This window comes from Rhinolophus sinicus, chromosome 2 (assembly GCF_057876585.1).
Source record: "Rhinolophus sinicus isolate RSI-liver-muscle chromosome 2, RSI-T2T, whole genome shotgun sequence".
Lineage (NCBI taxonomy): Eukaryota > Metazoa > Chordata > Mammalia > Chiroptera > Rhinolophidae > Rhinolophus > Rhinolophus sinicus.
Genome location: NC_142502.1, coordinates 61,377,115 through 61,397,718, shown reverse-complemented (window position 1 = coordinate 61,397,718; position 20,604 = coordinate 61,377,115). Strand labels below are relative to the sequence as shown.

Genomic DNA, 20,604 nt, shown 5'->3' with positions numbered 1-20,604 from the left:
CAAAGCAGCCTTGCCTCCCTTCAAAGCAGTTTTCTCATCCTACAAAAGTTTGCTTTCCTGCTGATGTCACTGTCCTCCAGCACAATGCAGCCACCTAGACCAGTATCTCGGGCGTCCTCATCACAAACACAGGGCAGCTCCGTTCCCGCCCGTCACCTGTAACCACCCATCTGCCGCTCACATCTTGAGAAGCGACACCAGGAGTTCAGAAAATGAGGCTGCTTCTGCACCAATGATCCCAGGCTACAATTCCGCACCCCCAACCCCAAGTTTTACTAAATGTTTGATGTCGATCAGAATTCTGGTCACAACCTTTGTACTTAGAGGATTAAATGCCTTGTATTCTCTCACATTAACCCTCCTCCTGTTTATTCCCACACTCACTAAGCATTTATGTGCTGACTCAGGTCTCGTGGCCGATGGAACGCTGACGATGCACAGTCTCCATGACGGGCTCCCACCTTTTCCACTGTCGCTGGGTATGCGGCCCCCTCCACCGGGACTTCTCATCTTTGCTCCTGCCAGCAGATAGTCCCGACCCTGCATCCTGGCTGCTCCTTGCTTTCCACTGCTCTGCCCCTTCTCTCTCCCATCACTTTGCCCGGGCTTCCTGAATTCCTGTAAGACTAGTTACCCTTCTATAGACATGTCCTGTCAAGGAGGCCCTCCTTTCCTGTGATCAGTCAGTCCTGTAAGCACAATCCCAGTTGTAGCACTGCACACACACACACACACACACACACACACACACACACACTGCGATACATCTTGCTGTGACTATTGCTAAGGCTGCATTTCTTCACCTATCTTACTTTCTTATGTTTCTGTGTGTGTGTGTGTGTGTGTGTGTGAGAGAGAGAGAGAGAGAGAGAGAGAGAGAGAGTTTAACTTTCAGGATCAATTCTATTATAGATAAATAAGACTTAAAGTAGGCAACTGTTATGTGAATGTGGCTATGTGGAAAGAGCCTGGCTTTAGAGTCAGAGGGCCCTGGTTTCAAATCTTGGTCAATTGCAGCAGTAGCTGTAGTATCTTTGATAATTCATTTAACTCTTCCTGGCCTCAATCTCCACATCTGCAAAATGGGGAGAGCGATTCTAACCTCATATATTGGTTTCGATAAGGAGTCAATATATAAAAGCCTAACACATAGAAGGCCCCCTAGAAATGTCCCTTTCATGACCCACTCTTTCCCTCCCCCTACACAGATGATCCAGAAGATAGTCACAGTAAATAGGAAGGAAGGAGAGGGGACATCACTGGCCAAATTAGCGAAGCCGATAATAACAGATTAACTGCAAATGACACTGCATATTACCAAGGCTGGTCTATTAAAAAAAATCCAGAGATTAAGGTGTTAAAAAAGTAACAAAATTAACTATATAGGAGTAGCAAAAAGCAGAAGAAAGAGATTCCCCAACTTGAAACCTAACAATCAGGCCCTATCACGAAATGAGCACTAAGCCATGCTATTACTTTTTTAAAAACGTATCCTACAAAGAAACAGGATATAAGGAAACTAGCGTGTGAGAAAGACTTGGCCTCATGTGCAGAGCCGACAAATATGCAAAAACCTAGACCAGATTCCCATTTTAAAATGGAATTTGTAGAGTAACCGAACACAGTCTGACAGCGAGGCAGTTCTTGTATGCCAAGTCATCCTGTGACCCTAGCACTGTACACACACACACACACACACACACACACACACACACACAATGCCCACTGGAATGAAGCCACACAGAGAACAATGTGCCACAGACAAAAAAAAAGACCAGGCCTGTCTGGCCTCCACTTGCTGTTTTTAAACCCAAGACACAGTATCACCTAACAAATACCCACGCTAACATTTTATTCAACTCCGCCTCCACTGCAAGACAAGTGAAGTAAATTACACAAGTGCAGTTCTCTCTAAACTATACGTTGTCTAAGAGGTAAACCTCTCTTTGCAAATCCCCAAGCAGATCGCTCAGATGTTTCTGCTAGAGTGAGAAAAAGCATGTGTGTTTGAGTGAAACGTGATGGTTTTCAACTGTTTAAAAATGCCATAAATCTATTAGCTTGAACTTCAAAGAAACAAATTCTGAGAAAATTGAAAATTTGGGTGGGCAAGAGGAACTGGATCTAAACCATTTCTCTGTTCCTTCCCAGAAAAACAAGGGGAACCACACCAGGCTCCAGTCTTTTTCTTCTCCCAAGTTTTACTACTTGCCACACTTTTGAAAATATCTTGTACATAGTTCCATCTCTAGACAAACAGATTCTTATTCAAGTTTGTGGTGCAGCACTACTCCATGAGCTCATTTTTCTATGATTTGTTGGACATTTTTATGTGGTTTTTGCTGACAACAGTTTAAAGTGAATTATCTTTGAGAAGCCTGTGGGATTCCATAATACTCTGATGCTCTTCCCAATCAGGATGATTTATTCCATGACGATTCTAAAGCAGGGAGAACCTGATGTCCAAATTTCTACTAAGCTTTGGTTGCTGTCTTGCAAAGTCTGGCAGCGTGGGACAGTGAGAAAGGCAACTGGGTCTAGGCTTAAATCTACTCTGTGTGACTGGGACAAGTGATTTCATTTCTCTGGGACCTAGGGTTTGTAACTATAAACATAAGAAGTGGTAATGCTGTCTCAGATTCTCATAGCCCTACTAATCTATGATGTTATGACTTCTATTCATATCGCGCGCGCGCACACACACACACACACACACATGCACACACATACACACACACACACACACACACACACACAGATTTAATCAGAGAGACACAGACATGAACTGGGCAGTGAGAATCAGTTTAAATCACCAGGGACAAACAGACAAATATAATAATGGGTAGGAAAAAAAGATCTAAGTCTTTCCCTGGAAAAACCACTACCATAGCTTGGAGACTACATGCCAGTATGAATAATTGAAGTGAATTCATTAAATACACTAGAGGACACTACCTAGGAGCTAGAACCTATTAAACTGAGGAAGCATTTTCTAGGCTCACCCTCCAGCCCTACAAACTCCTTGCCACTAAATAATAACCCTCAACAGCTCTATCAGGAAATGAAACACACACACTGAAGTAGGGCAGAGTAAACACGATACCCATAACCCACTTCAATGTCTGTACTAATTCGTGCATCGCATGTTTTAGTAACAAGAAAGCAAGAGTGGGAAGAACGTTGGGGTGAAGTTAATCCTGCTGACCTCAAGTAGGAGGAGCCAGAATGGGAGTCAGGTTTGTGTTTTTGAAGGAACACCGTTTCCACTCCATCAGGCTTCCCTCCACACACTTAACAAGATGAATCAACAGGACATGCCCACTCTATTTCCTTGTTCACGCTTAACGTGGTGCCTTCACTGAAAAAGAGGCATCAAAGAAAGGCCTTTCCTGCTATGTCACCAGATTTTAAAAAGTCTGTTTACAGTGATACTGTATGTCCATGGCTGAAATATGGACTTTCCTGATCTATCCTTTGTCTACCCTTTCTCTTCTTTCTCTCCGTCCTCTTTTACTTATTCCTTGCCACGTTTCTCGTGACTCAGTTGTATAATATTTAATGTTCCATGTACAAGGTTGTGTGCCTTGAGCGTTTGGTGAAAACCTAACAAAATACTCACAAACAACGTTAGTAAGAAAAGAGGATGGAGGGAGAGAAATGCAGCCTGCAGCTTGTTCACACCCACAGTGACACGTCCTGTAAAGACGCTCACTTTACAGTGTGGAGCTGTCAGTCACAGACAAATCTCTGCCTCCTCTGCCAGGAGGTCACCTCCTCCCTGATCCTTTTTGATAGAGCAGAATTCCTTCTCCCTCCCTTCTTTTCTGGGGCAAAAAAGGGGGAAGGACGGGGACATTCAGCAAACCAACAGGTCTCAACGAGTATTTGTAAATGAACGTAGGAAGTGTGATTGTGTAACTTGGGGTCCAGATGATGTCATCATCTTCCGTATGAACATTGCTCACTCACTTCCACACAGTGGGAGTCTCTAAATCTGGTAAGGAATCCCTTTCAGGAAAGAGAACAGGAGGCTAGAAGACCATCAAATTGGTAATATTGTTTTGGTCAGGATTAAGCCAGATTCCAGGCAATGGAGCGCTCCCAAATTGGGGCTTAAATAACAGACGTCTATTTCTCTTTCATAAAAAGAAATCAGAGACAACCAGTCCTCGACTGTATGGAGATTCCTCATTCATCAGGATCCAAGCTCTTTCCAGCAGTCTTATAATATGTTCTTTCTTCTCCAAGCCCAAAATAATTCTGGCGCTCTGGCCATCACATTTATGTTCCAAGGAAGAAGATGGAGGAAGGGGTGAAGAAGGGTGTGGCCCATCGCTTTCAAAACTTCCTAGAATTAACTAACTCTCTCAGTTTCTCTCTCTCTCTCTCTCTCTCTCTCTCTCTCTCTCTCTCTCTCTCTCTTTCACACACACACACACACACACACACACTTCTCCTTACATCTTATTGGCTACAACCAAATCACATGGTCAGAAAGGCTGGGAAAAAGGCCTTTTGCCAGCAGCAGTGGCTTTTAGCAGCTCGACTATAAAAGGGATTCTGTTTATTGATAAGCAAGGAGAAGGCTGTATGGTAGCATGCTCTGACATAATGAAGGATTTGCATGCTGCCTTAGTTTTTGAGGTTGTATAATATGAAAATGAACAACCTATGCAACAAATGGAAACAAAAAGCACTATTATAGTAAAGTACTGTAATGGTATAATACTGAATTTAAGAAAAATCATATGGATCCTCTATCTCATAAGACTCAGTGATGTTTCTTAATGATTTAATGTCATTCACAGAAAAGGGGTAACATATCAGATGGTGCTGTAGGGGCACCTCACTGAGCCCAGTGGTAGCACACACTTTAGGCTTAGACAACAAAATAGATATGGTAATCTCTAACCTGTATTGCATACTAACCCAGTGGCATGAGGTGTGAGGAAGGAGGCATACAGGACAAACACCTTGGACAGCAATAAAATTATCTATAACTAAAGAGTTACTCAGAATTAATTAAGACACTGTCACAAGGGGACAATAATTGAATAATTCCCTAAGATGTAATGAAAGTATTACTGGTTGGTGTAACCTGCCTATTTATATTAAATACCTTAAAATTCTTCAAGGCCCTGACCCAGCAATTCTATTTCTAGTCATTTAACTTAAGAAAAATAGCTGTGAATATACTTAGAGACTTATCTATGCAGCTATTCATCAAGGTTATTTATAACATTAAATAAGTGGGGAGAAAAACCCTTCAATATATAATAAGAGGGGACTGGTTGCATAAATTCTGGCCTGTCCCTTCTAAAGCAGCCATTACAAATGATATGGTTAAGAATGTGATATATAGATGATGTATTACAGAATTGAACACTTGAAAGCTATGTAATTTTACTTACCAGTGTCACACCAATAAATTTTAATTAAAAAAAAGTAAGCCATGGAAGATAGTCATAATTATATAAAGTATAAAAAACAGGTTATCAACACAAAATATAATATAATCCTGTTTTTTTGTTTAAAATCAAAGCACACATATACCATATATATCTGAATATAAGGTAGCCTCAAATAAAAGACCTCCCATTTTACCAATGAGAATACAAAAATAGTTTTGCTAACTTGAGTTTATAAACTTGTAGAAATGTGATAAAATTATCTTTTTATACTTAATTCATATGCATATTTCAAATTACATTTATGCAAAATAATAGATTGATTTGTAATTTTTGTAGACTCATATTTTATGAAAAATTCTATCCAAATGTTTCACATTCATCTGCAATGTCTTCCTCTTTGTTAGAATCCCTTTAGAGTCACCTAATACCTCTCACTGTCAGTCTTTGACTTAGTATGTGAATGCTCTCGCTCGAAATTTGATCCCCAGTGAGAAATATCCATTTGCATCATATTAAGAAAGCTGGGGTTATCATTTGATCGGCATGTGAGCTCCACTATGTAACCATTTATTGTGTTACTCTTAAAAGTGCTCTCTTAAAAACACTTGCTCTTAATGGCATCCAACCCAGGCTATAAGATCATGCTTTCAGGTAGAATGGGTAAATTTCTGTTGAATTTCATGGCCTACTTGTAGAGTATTTCCATCAGATAACTTTTACAAGCACCTAAAACTCATGGTGATGGAGGTGATTTCCGGATGAGTCTTTGCCCAAATAGTACGATGTTGTTCAAAATCAAATTACAGAGAGAATGCCCATAAACTGAGAGATTTTGTATAGACCTGATCATAAAATGACACTCATCTTTATGAAGGATAATATTTGGCCAAGCAAAACTCCCTTCTTGCCTTATATTCAGATATTTCACACATATACAGATTTAAAAAAGACTAGCAGGACAATCTCTATAAAGTCTACAGTGGTTACTGCTGGACAGGGAGATTATCTGGAGGTATTTAAACTTTCTTCTGTTTGCTTCTCCTTACTTTTAAAAAGTTTCTTCAATGAACAAGAATGACTGTCTAATTATAAAAATAGTATTAAGAATAAAAAGGAAGCAAAGAAAGACATATATAAATAACACACAGGGCATGAAGGGAGGCAGGCTAAGCCAGTCATGGGATGTGATTAAAGGTATTTCAGCTGAAACACAATTCCCTATTGGCCTGAAACTTGTCTCCTTTGGGTGACAGCTAGTTATAAGTTAGTTAAAATGTAGATGTGTTTTCTAGTAAAGTAACTCACTCATCAACTAACCGACCCCATTCACAGCAGATTCATTTATCAGATTCGTTTCCATGACTGGACAGACTCCTGAGGGAATGAGTCAGTGACAGGGACAGGTCAGTTTTATGTGAAGAGAGATGATCAGAAAGGTCACACACCAGACACTCCTTCTTTCCTCCTTCCCACAAAGTTTTGGCAGCCAGGGAGCCGGGGAACAGGACTGAGATGGTACAATGACTAATAAGCATATGCCATAACACCTAGAGGCAGTTTAGCTTGCAGTAAGCATGTAGCCTCTGAAGCCTGTGTGCCTGGTTCAAATCCCACCTCTGCCCATTATCAGGGGTACTACTTTGGGCAAGTTATCCTCTCTGTGCCTCAGTTTCCTCAGCTGTGGGATAAAGATGATAATCCTTCCTACCTCTTAAGGTTATTGCTGGGTCTCAGCAAGTACGCGTAAAGCACTTGGTCACAGTACAAGTTCAATAAGTGCTGGTTATTGTTACATGACAGGGGCCACACTCAGTTCTTAGACCATCAGCATGTCAGTTAATTCTCACAATAATGCTATCAGGTAAGTGCAACTGTGCCTGTCTTTCAGACACAACAACTGAGGCACTGGGAAATAAAGGAACTTGCAGCAGTTTGCAGAGCTGGTAAACGGGGAGTATGAGTCCTTTGAACGTTGCAGTCATCCTTGCACCCTCCCGTTCCCATCTCTGACATGGAATATGCCTGCAATTCCTTTTCAGTTTTGCTTCCCTTCTTGCCACATGGACTGCTGTGGTTGGACCCCTCCTCGACCTTCCCCCAGATTTTCCCTACTTGAGAGAACATCTTACACAGGGCAGGGATGCCCCAGGACCTTTCCAAAGCCTTGATCTGATGTGATTTTACTGCTCAAAAATGATTGTAGTGTCCCCGCCCTGCTGACCAAGAGGAGAAAGGCCAAAGCCTTCCAACCTTTCACCATCTGGGCCCTCCTGCTCTTTCTGGAATTATCTCTCCAATGCTTCCCTCTGAGGCACCCGGATGCTGTTCCCGCGAGCCCCCAGGCACGCTCACACTGTCTACATTGTTCTCCTAGACCAGGTTTCCCTTCTCCTTTACGGAACAGCTGAAGTGACATACTCTTTAATAGGCAGTGAGGGCTAACCTCATGGGTTAGACACCAAATACTTACTAAGAACCTACTGTGTGTCAGGCTCTGTACTGGCTCCACCCTGCTCAATGCTCATAACCTCTTTCTACTCAGCATGCCCCAGTAATCTGCTACGGAATTAATACACACTTTACGGAGCTCTTTATCCTTTGACAGTATGAGTCTTTAGAAAAAGAGACCTTGTCTTCTCTAGCTTTGTATTTGTTGTGTCCTGCACAGAGCTTGGCACAAAATGCACTTCCTAAATAGCTAATGGCTGAATGTTGTCCTGAAAAATCTTCATGCTAGAAAATACTCACCTATAATTACTTTGTGGCCAACCCCATCTAGCAATGTGAAATGATTCATCTAAAGATATTCTCCCCTTTGTTAAAAAAACAAAACCCAAAAAACCAAAAAAATTGTACCTATGGCTTGCTTGCCTTTTGGAAAAACCCCATTTGTTACTTGTGTGCAACACAAAGAAGGGTCTATGTATTTATCTCTGAATCCCTGGGATTTTGCACAGTGATAGGTATTCATTCAGTAGGCACTCAATAAATACTGAAAGAATGGAAGGAAGAAAGAGTGGAGGGAGGAGAGAAAAATGAAAATTTGGGGGCCAAAAGAAGAGCTGGAAGTGAAAGAACATGATACCCAAGGTGAGTAAGGCACAGGCAACTGCTAGCTCACGTTGGTCTGACCCCGAAGGAGAAAAGCGGCATCTGGCCAGGAAAGGGCCATCCTGGCTGGGCCTGCTGCAACTGGGGCAGGTTTCACTCCTCAGAGGGTTAGGGAGAGCACCTCCGGGAACACCACTGTTCCAGAATGACAGGCCTGAGATAATTAAATGCTGACGCTGACTGGGTGAGTAAGCCCCATTGAAGAGAGTAATAAAACCAACTTCTTACAAATATTCTAGAAGCAAGCATAAATAAATCAGTAATCCTTCTTGACATATTCCATTTGGCGAGTTGAGTCTTCTATTCACCTACAATGCAGGTGAGCAAACACAGGTTTTTGAAAAGGAACAGAAACAAACTCATGTTGAAACTTCCCAGAGATCTATTATCCTTGATTGTGTTGCACTTCTGCCAATAACCATCCAGGAGTTTTACTAACCACATAAATAAAAATGGAAGTGGCAATGCCCTTGCAGACTAAAATCACTGATTACAATGGATGTACCACCCAGAGATCATGACTTCTCTGCCCCACTCCTGCAACTCAACTCCCCCCCACCCTCACACCCACTGAAATTATGGGGGTGATTCAAGGTGCAGATTTAGAGGAAGAAGAGATTAAATTAGACAATGTATGTGGGAGTGACGCAAGCAGGCTGCCTGACACATAGTGGGTCCTCTTTAAATGTTTTTGAAATAAAATAAAAAAGACAACAAAGGAAAGAACAGCTCATCTAACCTATACTTGGGATTTCTGAAATTACTCATAAGAGCACTTAAAAAATTCCAGAAAGACAGAGCGTATGCAACCCTTGTCAAAATAGTATTAAGTGCCGAAACACAGACAAAGATAGGTAATTAACGCTACCAGCTTAGATGAAAATGTCTGAAATCTTGTTTAAGTGCTTGGGTTATATAAAGCATTTGGAGATAAACTTAGGAAGATGTAGGAGGAAGGAGGGGAGAGGAGGGAAAAAGTGTTTACACAAGTAGCACACAGTCAGCTTTTTTACAAAACTAGTTCACACAGAAAAACTTTTTAAGTGTAAGATACTTAAAACACAAACAAAGCTCCCTTAGAATGACAGGAAAATGCTTGACCTGGTTCCCTGAAGGTTCCCTAGAGGGTCTTTTTCTGCAGGTATATCCTTTAAAAACTGCAAGGAGTGACATTCCCCTAAATATGACTGATATGCCAGGCCGTTAAATCAAGTCATTCATTTAAAATGTGTGAATTTGTCATTAAGTCTCCCTCTGACTAATTTGGACCTTTTGATTCACTCAGCTGCAAGGAATGGTAACCCCAAGAAAGAAGGACGTCATCTTCCATAAGGACATGAATGGATTTGCATAGAGAGGGAAAACACCTGGGTTTAAGCAAGAAGAAAAGATAGGGTGTGGAAGGCAGCTGGGAAGAAAATCAGGAGACACGATAATGACCTTGAATGACCTGCTAAGCCATTTTGAGACCTTTTCTCTTTGACAAATTTTCAGCTGTGGAATTTCAAGCGTGGAATCAGAAACAAACTTGAATAAGAGTTTGAAGTTAAAACTTTTACTTCAAAATTTTTCCATTAAATTCTATGTATAGACTTATGTGCACAGAAAGAGAATTCCAAAGAGTTGAAAGATGAAAGATTTTATTAAAAGAATAAATATAGGGATAGGGAATTTCGGGTTAAATTTTACTATGTTGGAATTAATATTCTTGCATCACTACGTGTTACCAAAGACAACACACAGAAACATGGAAGTGATGCTATAACACTGTGTCCAATTCTAAGTCATAGTGTACTGACCCAGGTCATGACTGTGTGTGTGTGTGTGTGTGTGTGTGTATCCTTGTTTTCAAGTGCTATCTGCCCTCAAGGACTAACGCTGATGGTATTATACATTGAGAGGTAATGATTCTGTCATTGACACAGTGTAAAAGTTTTCTAGGATGAAATGTAAAAGACAGAAGTGTCTAAAATGGCCTCAACTACCCCATGATACAAAGCTGATGATCAGCACTTTCAAGACCTTGTTCTAAACTAGATGATCACACATAGACGGCTGGCCTCAACACGGAAAGAAATGAAAAGCTGAAAAATCTGTAGACGAGCTATTTCAAATTGAATAAGCAAACACTTTAACACACCCAGGTAAACCATTTTTGAGTTCTATTGTTTTAAGTGCCCAGGATGGATACTGGGATTGAGAGTTACTAAAAGATTGGACACTGTTAAATTTACCACTTGTCTTATAAAGATAATTTGAGAGTGAATAATACGGAATGATGTATAAAACTAACTCAAAAAAGTAGTTTAGAAATGAAGATTAAAAACCTATTCACATCCGAATTTAGAGCCAACAACAGCAGAAGAAATAGACCTGCAATAGCCTCCAAAAGATATGTCAAAGAGAACACACTGTAGCTTATTCCTAGTCTCACATTTTTACTGCTACTTAAAAAAAAAAAAAAAAAAAAAGAGTTTTTCCCGAAAGGGTAGAGTATGGCAGAAATAGTAAATACCAAACCCAGAGAAAAGAGGAAGTTAGTCCCTTACATAGAAATGGGTGACTTGCTATATATGTGGTATTAAAAATTGCCATAACAAGAATGGGGCAGTAATAAAAATAAATTATTTCCCTTTTTGCAAAGCATGCAAGGGTAGGAAATTGACCCAAACTGCCAGAGAAATGAGGAAGCACCATTTTCACACTGTCCTCAGAATGCTATTTCATAATTTATCCCTTCCTCAGATGCCCTATTTCTGCCACGTCCCTGCTCTCTGCTCTTGAGAGCTGTCCTCTCACCAAGATCCTCAATTAAATTATCTCACGTTTTTTTTTTCCCTGATCTGCTGTTCACAGCTTGTCACATCACTATACCATAAGCCTTCCCACACGCTGCTGAAACTGTACACTAAGAGAGCCATTCAGCTGCTCGCTGGTGTCCCCCATCCGGGGGCAAGGCCGGGGTTCTCTAGTAACTCCCGCTCTGTTCTCTGGAGGAGCACGCACCTATCTGCGAGGCGGACTCACAGTCTCTTCCTCTAAGGAATGTATGTATTCACGTCCTTAACACAATTATGAAATGTGGCATGATCAACCTACTGAAGCAACAATCTGAGTCCCAGACAGTCAGTTAGAAAAAAATAAAATTGTGCTTGTCCTCATCCTGTTGGATGAAATGAACGGGCAATTTTCTCCTGAGCACCTGGAATTCAAAGAATCAAGTTGTGTAGTTACCACAAGTGCGCTGCTTTTTCTCTTTTCATTTCTGAAAAATAAATAGCATGGATAATACTTTGAGTCTGTAAGAGATCTTTCACAAAAACAATATTTCAAGAAATTTTTACAGGATATTCAATTTAGAGTGGCATGAATTATCCAGAACAGCGAGACAATGAACCTATATACCAAATTAAAACATTAAATCAAAAGGCCAATAACAGAGAATGGAGAAAATACTGTTTGAAAACGAGATGAGATTAAGGAAAGAGATGCAAATGAGATACCCCGCTTTGATAAGACAGAGGTGCAGAAAGGCTCTTCCCAGAAGGTCACCCTTCAAAGAAACAGCTCATTGATTTAAAGGTGACAATTTAGAGGAGGCAGAGGAAGCTAGCAGCTGACAAATAAGAATTCCACGGAGCTAGGGTAACGCCCTGTGCACAGAGAGCTTGAAAACTAGGAGACTTGAAACTGGATCCACATGTGAGTAGGGAAAAGCACAGCTTTATTTTTTCTCTCTGTGTCCCTCTCATCTTTTTTTTCCAAGTAGGACTACTGGGCTCATCAGGAATTAAATGGTCAAAGCCTCATGTGCCCTGAGGGGAGGAAATAAATAGATCCATCCTTTCAGTGGGTAATTTGACACTACGGTACCAAAAACCTTAAAAATGTGCATGCCTTGGGATCTGGTAATTCCATTTCAAGGGTGAATGAAAAGCTATATGCATGAGGATGTTATCTGCTGCTCTCTTTATAACATTCTGCCTTGTTTATAATACTGGGGAAAAAGCAGAAACCACCTAGGTGTCCAGTAATAAACCCTAATACATTCATACATGGCATTCTACACACACATTTGAAATAATGCTATAGAGGAATATTTAGTGATGTGGAAAATATTCAAACAATTATGACATTTAAGAAGGATGCTACCAAGACACAGGGATGTAATGATTAAGTTTTTGTTTCACACTCACACTCAGAACTGTAAGGTACATTCAGGATATACACAGTAGTTTCCAGGGAGGTTAATATTATGAGTGCTTTAATTTTTTTCCTTACTTTCTTCTTTTCAAAAACATCTTTAATAAAAATATAGCCTGTTTTGAGCAAGAGAAAAACAATAAACTTTTTTTTTTTAAAGGAATAAACTCAGGTAGTGGTCTTATATACAGAAACCCATCAAATGCTCAGGGGCCATGAGCTCCCTGAGTCGCCTCCTTTATGTGGCATGCGAGGAACCAAATATGTACAGAACAGGAAGGTTCTGTCCTCAGAAATGCTCAGAAAAGGAATTGAGGCATGGCAAGAGAGGGAAAAAAGGCTGCTAAAAGTTGCTGGAGCGGGGCTGAGTCGGTAGAAAGGACGATGGAAGTGGTGGGTATGTGTGATTTGGGAGGGTCTGAGCAGAGGTGAGAGAGTCCCAGGTGATGCCAGATTTTGGAACAGTAACAAACGGGAACTTAAGAAATCAGGAGGCTAGAGATCGTAGGGCAGGGAACTAATATTTTCCAACAGTCTTCTCCATATAAAAGACTCATATTAACTCCTATAATCCTCTAAATGACTCAGAAAATACCAGGGCTCCCCATTTTACAGATAAGGACACTAAAGTTAAGGCAACTAGCCCTGGTCACAGATCTAGCATGTAACAGCTGTGATGTGCTCTGGGGTAGACTCCAAAGTTCTTTCGTTTCCTACTGGGCTACACACTGCCTCCTCTGTTTTATCTCCTGAGAGAAATATCTCGATCCATACAGCTTACATATCAACTGAGGCATCTAGAGTTTCAAGTGCATAAAAAAATCTCAACTGGTGAGTCAATAATATGGGGGATGCCCACAGTAAAACCTGGCCAAAACTAACCATGCAAAGTGAAATAGTCCTGGAACTGGAAAGGCCAGCTCCCTCTGTGCGTGGCAAGGGGATGGAGGGAAGGGAAGAGTGGTTATTTCAAAAATCCTATTTCTGGATATATAGGCACATGAATGTCTTTTTTATCCTGCCCTTACAGATAATAAGAAATGGGCGTTGCTTTCCTTCTAATACATCCTTCAGTGTTCCAATTAGTGCCGTTCTTGAACTAGCAGGAGTCCTTAGCTGCAGCATTAACAGTGACCTTATATAACAGCAGTGCTTTCTGGCCATTATATGGACGGGAACATTATAGCAGCCACTGCAGTATCTCCACTCTTTTGGTCCAGGAACTGGACAGCAGACAGTCCAGATCCCACTAAGCCAGAGGTCTTAACCACCTACTAGCTAATTGCAGAAACCAAGACATGGTCACTCTCCTTGCAGGTTTAGTTAAAACACTCGCTCTCCCTCTTGTCCCTTTATTGTTGCTCTAATTATCTCACAGGGGTCTGATCTGGACCACAACCTTCTCTGTGGTTATCACTGACTGGCGATCAGCAATCAAGCCTCCGGAGTTACTTAGAGTTAAGTTATATTAGTACAACAGGCATTTTTCAATTAAAAAATAGACTATAATTTTGCAATCCCTTTCATATTAGTTACTTAGCACTTTTAGATTTAGGTGCGACTTCTAAATGGTAGCCGCTAGCCACATGTGACTATTCAAATTTAAATTGAATCGAGTTAAAAATATCGTTCCTCCGTCACGTTAGCCACATTTCAGGTATTCAATAACCACATGTAATTAACAGCTATTGTACTGGACAGCACGGATAGAAACATTTCCACCACTGTAGAAAGCTCTATAGGACAATGGTGAGAGAGAGTAATGGGCAAACAAATTCAGAAACACTGGAGTTCTTATGTGCCAGGCACTGTTCTAAACTTTTGGAATGTATTAACTCATTTAATTCTCACTATGGCTCCATGAGTCATACAGGGCTTCTTACTGTTCCCATCTCATAGATGAGGAGGAGACTGAGGCATGGAGTGATTAAACAATCTCCGATTCCTCTCTCCCACCGTATCCAAACCCACAGACCTTCTTTCTGCAGTGTCTCTCATACCCATGTCAGTATTTGTCACCACACACATTATTCTCCTTTAGGCTCTTAATGGACAATTGTTGTACCCTTTTACCTGGTCTTCTTGTTTCAACTATCCTTCTCTATAAACCCTTGATGGAGTTCCATAGTCTACTGAATTAAGGTCTAATTCTTCAAAGCAGCTTTCAAACTTGCTTATAATATGGTCCAAATTTTTCTTTGTAGTCATATGCTTATCTAATACCTAAGACTCATGTCTTCTGACAAGTGGGAACTAACATGGCATTAGCTATGCAAGAGGTTTCTTGGGGAAGGGATCAGAGGTAGGCAGGAAAAGTCTGCAGACCAAGGTGTAGGTCTGGCCCTGTGAAAAAGAAGAGGAAGGAAGGGGAATAGGATGTCTTAGAGAATAACACACTTCTAAGAAAGGTTTAGCGCTGCCAATGAGGAGTCCTTGAGGCAAAGGGGCTCAGCGGAGGACCCCCAGTCTTGCTGGAATCGGTTTGTCTCAGCATCCTCACTTTGCATCATCACTGGCTGGGAGTGACCCCTGGGAAGCCTAATCCTGGTGCCAAAGTGTGGTGAGTCCTGAGGGGCAACAGCTGGGGACATCAGTCAGCGGTGCTCCCTAAAGCAGGAGAACTGAGTGGCACATTTTCATAAGCACCAGTCACTGCATCATTGACCATTTAACTGGGACTCTTAAGAGTGGAAGAGGGCACTATTACTAGTTATACTGGGACAACAGATGGTAGCAGGCATGATCCCAGGCAAACTGGAATGCATGGTCACATTACAACCACCTATGCATCAAAGATGGTCATCGGCACAGATCTTTCCACTTTCTGGCACTCCTTCAGTCTAGAATTAGTTTATAACCCAAACTGTGGCTACAGAAATCTTAGGCATCTTTTAAAACTGACCTCAAATGTTACCTTCTGAATGTCATCTTTTCCTCCTTGGAACCATTTCATGCGTAATTCTGCGGAAATTCGGATCCTATTCCGATGATATATTTTAATTAATTTTGAATTTTCTCACTCCTGCCATCAGACAGTGAGACCCCTAAGGGCAGGGACCATGTGTTTTTTCAGTTTTGTTTTCCCTTTGGTGATCTACTGTCTTGCACGTACAGTAGGCACCCACAGAAGGCACACAGACTCTCCAGTGTGCCAATAGTGACTTTCTTATGGCTTGTCTGTTTTCAACATGCTTGCATCATCTTGTATTCCTTAAATGCAAATTTTCTATGTCTTTATAGTTCAGAAAGAGAATTCAAATATTAGCCAAACCTTGGTGAATGCATTCGTTTACATTTGCTAATTATTTTGTCCTTTTCCTGCTGAAAACCTACACTGAATTACTTCAACTTTGCCTCAAAGGGGGACTAACAAATGGCTGAATATAATTTGCACTTTAAATAATAAAGCTACTAATGGCATTTTAGCAAGAACACCCGTTATTTTCTTTGCAGCAATAAATCAGCATTTTACCTGTCCTAAATTGGTGGGCCAGTGTCAAATGGCTCCAGAATAAATCTTTTCCTCCTTTCTGCCTCCGCTGTGTATGATAAAGAAAGCAGGCAGAAGGCAACCCTGTGTTCTGCATCCTCGGCGTGTCATTTTCATGCTTCATGACTCTCTAATTTACTTCCAGTGATAAATCTCTGGTAGACCTACAATGACCGATGTTCACACATGTCCAAATACACACAGGAAGACACAGGTACCTCTTCATTAATGTGGGAAGGGAGAGGCTTCTAGGTGAAGGGCTTAGGAACCACGTAAAGTAGAATTTTGATGCCTATTACAGATTTTAGTAATGGGACAGCTGTAAAAATAAACAGAAATGTTCTAATAATTAGACTATATGTTTTTCAGCCCCACCTCCAGATATGGTTGTCGTTAGATAGGATAGAGTTAACCTCTTAAGATTAAGCTATTCTATCTTCACATTTCTGAGAAATACACCTAATAAGTTATATTTTTAAAAAATCCCTTGCATTGAAATTGTCTTAGCTCTATGATTTATCCATTTCGGGACTTCTGAACACAGCACAATATCACAAACCGGATGCCTAATAAATATTCAAGTGAATGAATTAGTAGCTGAATGCTTTTCATTTCATCTGCTTAAGTCTCATTAGTTCACAGCATTATTCATTCATCTAAACTAAATACTACTATGTCATTTACATGTATTACAAGCCAGTCCCTTTTCTCTATTTTAAAACTTACTGACATTTGGGAGTTACGCTTACTGTCAGTTATAGTGCTAACATTTCAAATATATGGAGTACTTTATAAATATTATTATGGATAATGGTGATTAGTTGCTTCTAATTGCCTAGGTAGAATGAGAGAAAACGACTTAAGCTACAGCATGAGAGACTTAAGTTAGATAAGAGTGTTCTGACATCAAAGGTAATTAAACACTAGAGTGGGTTAATGAGGGAATGTATGAAATCTTTCTTGGAAGTCTTTAAAAATAAAATAAAATCTCATCAATACATGCATTATTAAGTATGCCCCTATATAAAGATGGAGGAATTGGTTCTAATGTTATTTGAAAGAAAGGTATATTTATTAAGGGTATATCTAAAATAACATAATTTTCTGGAGTATGGGTATTTCACATAAAATATTTGCATCAATTCATAATTAAGGACATGAATCAAATACCAAAGGAGTGACTTTTAGTTCTAGTCTTTCATTTATTAGATGACTTTGGGCCAGTCATTGTAACTCTAAGAGCCACATTCATTTCTAATTAAATAATAATCCTATTTTTAAGTACCTACTCTTCAAAATAAGTTACACATGACCTTGTTGGGTAAGTTATATTCTGAATAAATAAGCCATAGGAATATCTGATTCCTACAATTTAAGGTTATTTCAGTAGCGTATCCTCATGTATCATCGTTCAGTAAATTATAATTTATATATATATATATTGTACATGGAAAAATGTTTATCACACTGGTAACAATTAAAAAAAATACTAACAGATAAATTTTAGATTGTGGCAACTAAGTGAACAGCAATCTGACAAAAAAATATATATATTTAAAATCCAGGTGCTTTAATCCAGCAATCTCTCTCCACGTTGATATTCTTACCGTGGAACTTTATTATTATACCACAGCTGAATCTATCATTTCAAAATTCCCAGGCACAAGGCACTGAGAAAATGAAACATACTCCCTCTGTTATAAAATTTAGAGAAAATAACGCTTTCTTACCCATTGGAGTATATTTTCCTCTTCAAGGTTCAAATGACAAATTTTTGAAAAATCATGGTACAGACTACGCAATTTAAGTTTAAAGTGTTGTAACTGCTTTTGTGTTAGGATTCATATTGCGAGAAAATTCACATATACTACCTTTTCACTTCTTGGATATAGATCTATTTTGATTGTGGTCATTGGAGCCTGAGCAATCTAAAAAGAACACATAATTCCACTCTCAGTCTCTTTTAAAATAGAGACATTGGGCTACAAACATGTTTTTCTCAACAGCCCAATCCCCTACTCAGAGACATCCATACAAAAGCATTATTTCGGATAGGGAGCAAGGAGGAAACAACCAGAGCTATTTGCAGAGCAGAATCACAGGTCCCAGTGGCAGAAATGTGCCAGAAGTTGGGAGACTGTACAAAGCATACAGAGGAAGAGTGACAATGAAATGAATAACATGAGTTCCTGGGGAGAATTAGACAAGGATAACAGGTATAGGAGTGGAAGAGCCCAACCATGTCAAAAAGGTCAACTGTTTGGAGAAGGACAGTAAATAGTGTCTTAAGAACATTAGCATATTAGAAGTAGAAGCGATCCTGAAAGTCATTTGGAGACTAATCTCCTTTCACAGGTGAGGAAACAGGCCTAGAGAGAGTATGTGACTTTGTAACGGCACTCTATCCTAGGAGGTGACAGAAGTGCACAATTCAGAATAATGAGTGACAGGTTCAGAGCTGGAAGACATTCCAATGAACCAGAGTAGCCATTCAGTCCCTCTGGAAGACCCCCCCTCTAAGTATTCCAGGCTTGTTCCCTCTAATCATCAAACCCTCTGAATCTAGTAAGTGAGGGGAACAACAGGTGAGGAGCAAAAGGACATCTGCCAATGCTCAAAACGTATTCATTCTGGGCAACAAAGGCAAAAATAAACAAATGGGACTACATCAAAATAAAAAGCCTTTGCACAGTGAAGGAAACCATCAACAAAATGAAAAGACAACCTACTGAATGGGAAAGATATTTGCAAACGATGTATCTGATAAGGGGTTAATATCCAAAATATATAATGAACTCATACAATTCAGCACGAAAAAAATAAACAATCCATTAAAAAAATGGGCAGAGGACCTCAACAGATATTTCTCCAAAGAAGTTATACAGATGGCCAACAGACATATGAAAAGATGCTCAATATCACTAACCATCAAGGAAATACAAATCAAAACCACAAAGAAGTATCACCTCACACCTGTCACAATGGCCATTATCAAAAAATCAACAAACAATGTTGGTGAGAATGTGGAAAAAAGGGAACCCTTGTGCACTGCTGGTGGGAGTGTAAATTGGTGCAGCAACTATAAAAAACAGTAAGGCAGTTCCTCAAAAAAAAAAATTATTAAATAAATGGAAAATGGAACTACCATATCAGCCAGCAATTCTACTTCTGAGTATTTATCCAAGGAAAAAGAAAAGACTAATTTGAAAAGGTATACACACTCTTATATTCATTGCAACACTGTTTACAATGGTCAACATAAGGAAGTTACCTGGGTGTCCATCAATAGATGAATGATCTCACACGCACACATATACACACACAGGAATATTACTCAGCCATGACCAATGAAATCTTACCATTTGAGAAAACATAGATGGACCTAGAAGGTATTATGCTAAGTGAAATAGGTAAGAAAGACAAATACTGTAAAGAATCACTTACATGTGGGATCTAAAACAAAACAAATGAACAAACAAAACAGAACCAGACTCATAGATACAGAGAACAAATGATGGTTGCCAGAGGGCCGGGGGTGGGAGGTGGGTGAAAAAGGTGAAGGGAAATAAGAGGGACAAACTTCCAGTTATAAAATAAGTCACTGGGATGTAATATATCACACAGGGAATATAGTCGATAATGTAATAACTTTGCACGGGAGAGATAGCTACTAGACTTATCATGGTGATCACATCATAAGGTATATAAATGTTAAATCATGTTGTACAGCTGAAACTTACATAATATTGTATGTCAACTATAATTTTAAAAAGTATTCATTCTGATGGCCCTAGCTCCACTCTACCTTTGAATAGCACTACACTAGTCAGTTCTGGACAACAGGCAAAAAAAGTGTTACCTTGATATGGTCCTGTCCATGGAGAGACCTGCTGAGAGCCTCCAGTCCACAGGCTCAGACAATGGGAGGAGACACACACTGGCCCCTCCCAAGGTTTAACTACTTCAGGGAGAAAACAGAGGCAGAATGCAGTAAAGGGGGGTATAGACAAGCCGGCCAGCAGCAGGTACATCCATACCAAACTCCAGAACTTGAAGAAGGGCTCATCCACATGTCAGGTCACACAGCAGACACGGGGAGAAGGGGTATTGCACAGGAGAGGGCAGGATGGTCCATACAGTGCTGTTCTGGGTGGGGTTGTCTGTGGTCTGTAATTTATATGGTATAACAAACTCCATGCCTAAGACACAATAGCTCCAAACAACCACCACTAAAACACAAAACACGTGCCTAAAGGGGAGAATTACCCACAACATTAGGTTTTCCTACACGGCTGGACCAGCAGGGTTGCAAAATCCATCATTGTTATAGGCTGGAAAGGCAACCCAGGGAGCCTCTTAGAAATTTTAATGGAAACATTTTGGATGGAC

At 40.1% G+C, this 20,604-nt stretch overlaps 1 protein-coding gene across 12 annotated transcripts in view; it reads right to left on the bottom strand.

Annotated features, from left to right (window-relative positions):
• BACH2 (BACH transcriptional regulator 2) overlaps positions 1–20,604 on the bottom strand; it is a 327,244-nt gene that overhangs the window by 178,156 nt on the left and 128,484 nt on the right. For 2 of the 12 annotated variants that reach the window (XM_074333302.2, XM_074333306.2), the window contains exon 3: positions 18,087–18,143. The exons of the other annotated variants lie outside the window; for them this stretch is intronic. The gene's annotated coding sequence lies outside the window, so the exon portion shown is untranslated. The remainder of the gene's footprint in view (positions 1–18,086; positions 18,144–20,604) is intronic. 12 annotated transcript variants of the gene reach the window in all.